Source organism: Pinus tabuliformis, chromosome 5_2 (genome assembly GCF_031772625.1).
Source record: "Pinus tabuliformis cultivar Carrire ecotype Pingquan chromosome 5_2, CPIR1, whole genome shotgun sequence".
Lineage (NCBI taxonomy): Eukaryota > Viridiplantae > Streptophyta > Pinopsida > Pinales > Pinaceae > Pinus > Pinus tabuliformis.
Genome location: NC_142306.1, coordinates 667,079,811 through 667,085,134, shown reverse-complemented (window position 1 = coordinate 667,085,134; position 5,324 = coordinate 667,079,811).

Here is a 5,324-nt window from a genome sequence, read left to right as displayed (position 1 = left end):
AATACTTTTGTTGGCATTCGTATTTAAATATATTCAACAACAAATTTGTGATGCTAGATTGCGCAGTAGAGGAGTCTCTTCCCTCTCTGTGACTAAAGTATCAATCACAGATCTTGTTTATTTCTGCATTCTCGCTTTTGCTATCTGCGCTTTGTAGTTGGTATCATAGCCATGGATACTTTTTCTCCAGCCCGAAGTTCTCTTCATGAATTTAGTGATAAAAGTTTTGATGAAATTCTTAGAGAAGAAGAAGAGAAGGAATGTAATGAAAGAATACAATCTAGTTTTCACATTATCGTCCATGATAAATCTATTACATTATTAAATGAATAGAGTAAGTCTGGTTCTTGGTCTTTACCAAAAATAGACCCCAAAGATGTCTATACAAATCTGGGATTATTAGACACTATACAATACTGGAGATATAAGGTTAAAGAAGAAATTCTACAAACCTCCAGTAATAATCGTCTGCTTCAAACAATGAATATCTTGAAGCAATCTAAGTTTACAGCTGCACTAAAAGCTAGTCTCAATTTTTCTCATTTTGGTCATGTCCAAATTGGAATTCAGCCACTACATAGAAAAGGTCAAGACATTGTTGTCTTCTCTTGTGTTTTTGATCGCCGATGGAAAACTTTTCATAAAGCTTTAATTGGAGGATGTCAAGGAACATTAGCCTACAGTCCAATTTCTTGGTCCTGTGTTCCTGATTTTTCTATTTCCTTAGATGATCCTAATGCCATCAATGCTCTAATGCTTGGCATCCAAACACATGGATATGATGATTTTGAAGATAATAGCAATAATGTTGCTATTCATTGGCAATGTGTCGTCAAATTTTATAAGAAGACCACTCCTTCTATTGTCCAACAAGTTTCTGAAACCTCTGAGTTCACTACTCTAATCACTCATGACTATGGCTTAAATCTTGTTGCTCCTCAAATGATATCTCGTCGAGATCTTAAACCGCCAACAGAATGGGTCACAAATTGGGCTTCTATTCGTACTTCTCCCTATCCACAGCCTATCACTGCTCAAACATCTATTCAAGAATATAATGGCCTTGTTCGAAAGCGTTTCTTTCCCTAATCAGAGTGTGCACAGTCTGAGCATGGTCGACCTCCTCCTCTTGCTATACAAAACCCTATAAAATATGAAATCTTAGTAAGACCACAAATGTACTCTATTGAATCTAGTCCTGAAGAATCACCAAGTCCTTCATATGATCTTACTTTTGATCCAAACTTCATGCATATGTTATAAAATATGATTGCACAAACTGTTCAGTCTCAACATTCAAATATTGTTCCTCCTAGAACATTCAATATGCATGAAGTTTGGATAAGAAGTAAGATCATATGAAGGACTTGGTGATCCTTCAGGACTAGATGCAATAGAGGACATTTGTGGTCTTACTAAGATTTTAGATTTTACAGGGTTTTGTATGACAGATCCAGATCTAATTCCTTTCGGCCCACTACCTTTTTAGGATGAAGTACCAGAATATGTTGAAATACCAATTTGGGAATGTGAGGAAGAAATTTACTCACAATATTTTAATAATGACTCCTTGACTAGGTTCAGAGAACATCATTATTCTTGTGAACAACTAGAACATTTTGTTATTTTCTAATGTCTTTCTATCTGACATTGGTGGCAGACAGGTTTTCGTAAGGTTCCCTGAAAAGGAATCTCTTACAGTGTAATCAATCCCACATATATAATTAAATAAAGGGATAATGATAAATATAAAATATTTTATGCTTGAATCATTGTGTGGATGTCCTCTAGGTTACCCGAAAGCAAGATTCTCTCATATCTGATGTAAGGATTTGATTTTGATGTAAAGTAAGATTCTCTCATATCAAATATGGAGGTATCACCTAACCCACTACTAGCAGGATCTATAAATAGATCAAAGACTAGGAAAGGAGGGCATTTGGGCTTGGAGAAATTTAGAGAGCCTTTTTGCTTGAGAAGCAACTTTGTAATACTTTTGTTTTGAAGTTCATCAATAAAGATTCCTCAATTTCTGTAAATCTATGTCTCCTTTGTAGATTGTTTTGGATTCTATTCTCAAACTTGTATCAGCCTTGTTAAGGTTGAAGAAGTCACAAAGTCATAGAAGTAGACCATTGGGCCAGAGTTCATGCTAAGCCATGAGGATATTGTTCAGAAGAATTGTCAGATATTGGAGCAATTAAGCAGACTTATTATGAACTAATACTTTTGTTGGCATTCGTATTTAAATATATTCAACAACAAATTTGTGATGCTAGATTGCGCAGTAGAGGAGTCTCTTCCCTCTCTGTGACTAAAGTATCAATCACAGATCTTGTTTATTTCTGCATTCTCGCTTTTGCTATCTGCGCTTTGTAGTTGGTATCATAGCCATGGATACTTTTTCTCCAGCCCGAAGTTCTCTTCATGAATTTAGTGATAAAAGTTTTGATGAAATTCTAGAGAAGAAGAAGAGAAGGAATGTAATGAAAGAATACAATCTGGTTTTCACACTGTCATCCATGATAAATCTATTACATTATTAAATGAACAGAGTAAGTCTGGTTCTTTTTCTTTACCAAAAATAGACCCCAAAGAAGTCTATGCAAATCTGGGAGTATTAGACACTATACAATACTGGAGATATAAGGTTAAAGAAGAAATTCTACAAACCTCCAGTAATAATCATCTGCTTCAAACAATGAATATCTTGAAGCAATCTGAGTTTACAGCTGCACTAAAAGCTGGTCCCAATTTTTCTCATTTTGGTCATTTCCAAATTGGAATTCAGCAACTACATAGAAAAGGTCAAGGCATTGCTGTCTTCTCTTGTGTTTTTGATCGCCGATGGAAAACTTTTCATAAAGCTTTAATTGGAGGATGTCAAGGAACATTAGCCTATGTTCTTGGTCCTGTGTTCCTGATTTTTCTATTTCTTTAGATGATCCTAATGCCATCAATGCTCTAATGCTCGGCATCCAAACACATGGATATGATGATTTTGAAGATAATAGCAATAATGTTGCTATTCATTGGTGATGTGTCGTCAAATTTTATAAGAAGACCACTCCTTCTGTTGTCCAACAATTTTCTGAAACCTCCGAGTTCACTACTCTAATCACTCATGACTATGGCTTAAATATTGTTGCTCCTCAAATGGTATCTCATCGAGATCTTAAACCGCCAACATAATGGGTCACAATTTGGGCTTCTATTCGTACTTCTCCCTGTCCACAGCCTATCACTACTCAAACTACCATTCGAGAAGATAATGGCCTTGTTCAAACTCATTTCTTTCCCCAATCAGAGTGTGCCCATTCTGAGCATGGTGGACCTCCTCCTCTTGTTGTACAAAACCCTGTAAAATCTGAAATCTTAGTAAGACCACAAATGTCCTCTATTGCATCTAGTCCTGAAGGATCACCAAGTCCTTCATATGATCTTACTTCTGATCCAAACTTCATGCATATGCTATCAAATATGATTGCAAGAACTCTTCAGTCTCAACATTCAAATATTTTTCCTCCTATAACAATCAATATGTAATCAACATTCCAAATTCCATAGTTTCCACAACCATCTATATGTAGTCATCCTCATTGCTCTCCTAACTTTGTCAGCAAACTCCTAGTCTTCCAAAACCCCATGAAAAAGAAGAACATGATAAAGGCAGAAGAAGAATAAACATGATTCGTTTTGTTCCAAGTTCTAGAAATCAAACATAGGAATATACAAAGTGTACTCCTTTTTCAGCTCATGAAGAAATTTTGCTTCAATCAGTAGGAAAATCTACTACAAAAGGCTTAGGATATCCAAAAGACATCCCCAGCTACAGAATCGATCCTAGGAGTAAGATTCCTATTAAAATACAACTTCCTTATGATGAAGAAATCATTCAGTTTCTTAAGATATACAAAGGAATTAGTCCTTATGATCCCTCAAATGAATGGTATAAGAAAATGTTTAACTGGGATCTATAGACTCATCAACAAGAGTACACATATTATGAAGAAATGAAAACCTATTCAAAGTAAGATATATCAACAATCAATAAAGTCAACAATGAAAATTGGAAAACTTGGTTGGAACAGAATAACCAATGGATTTCTTTTTATGAATTTTATTATCCAAGTACAAATGAAGTAGAAATGGCTTTGGTTAAAAAGTTCAAGAATCTATCTTGTGAGGATATAAAAATAAAGATTAAGGAAAATCCAGTTGAAATTCCTAGACCTCTTATCATCCCTCACATAGATGATAAATATAAAAATATGTTGTAAAAACCAAATGTTCCGAAACATTTACAGTCTGTCAAGATGAAAGGGAAGCTTTTGTTAGAACACATCTGTCAAACCCTTAGAGTGAATATGATGCAAGGGTCAGCCTTACAGATAGAAGTGCCACAGCACAAATGGGAATTAATAGATGGCACTATTCTTAGCACTGAGTTAGCGATTCCTCCTTGGAAAAATCTTGTTATCAGACAAGATGATAAGATTTTTAAGTTACTTCCACTTCAGTCTAACCAGTCTCATCTTTCAGACAGGGAATCTGTTGTAGCAACAAACTGGAAAAATCTTGCTCTAGATAGTTTGATTAAACATCTAGAAAGAAATCATCAATATGCACATAAAGAAAATAAAATGCTCCAAGAAATAATTGATAAAATTCTTCAAAAGGTGGATTTTACTAGAGATCAATTATTATATGGAATAAAAACTCTTGGATCAAATTATTTGCATATTGCTAAAACTATTGATGTCTTAGAAAAAGGGATTAACGATAATTCCAAATGGATTGGCAAAGTACATTCAGTAGCAGATAAGACTCAAGATATGATGGAAGGCTTAAAAACATCACTTGAAGTAGTAAAGAAACAAGTTTGGGTTGTCTCTACTTCTGTTGAAAGTCTAAAAAAGAAAAACACTCTTGATCCTACTTTTAAAGCTACCACTTATTTCTCAGATCCTCAAGATCAACTGCCTTTCCATGTTGTTCACACTACTCTTCAATAAAAAATGAAGAATCCTGGTTATATCATTTTTCCTAAACCAGAAACTACCTTTGTCTATGCTCCTATGGCTAATCCTGGCATGTTTTCCAGTCTAAACTCTTCAAGCCCTGGACGTAAAATGGCAGTTTCTAAGTAGTTGAAATCAGGAGATGATCTTGATAAGCCTTCTAGTTCTGATACAGTACTCAACAAATTTGAAGCAGCTCCCTCTGATCCTCTACTCTAGAAGATTTAGAGTTTCTTGTGAATAATTTTTCTCCTCCTGATAGAGCAAGTTTTCATATAGGAAAAGACATTCCTGATCTGATTT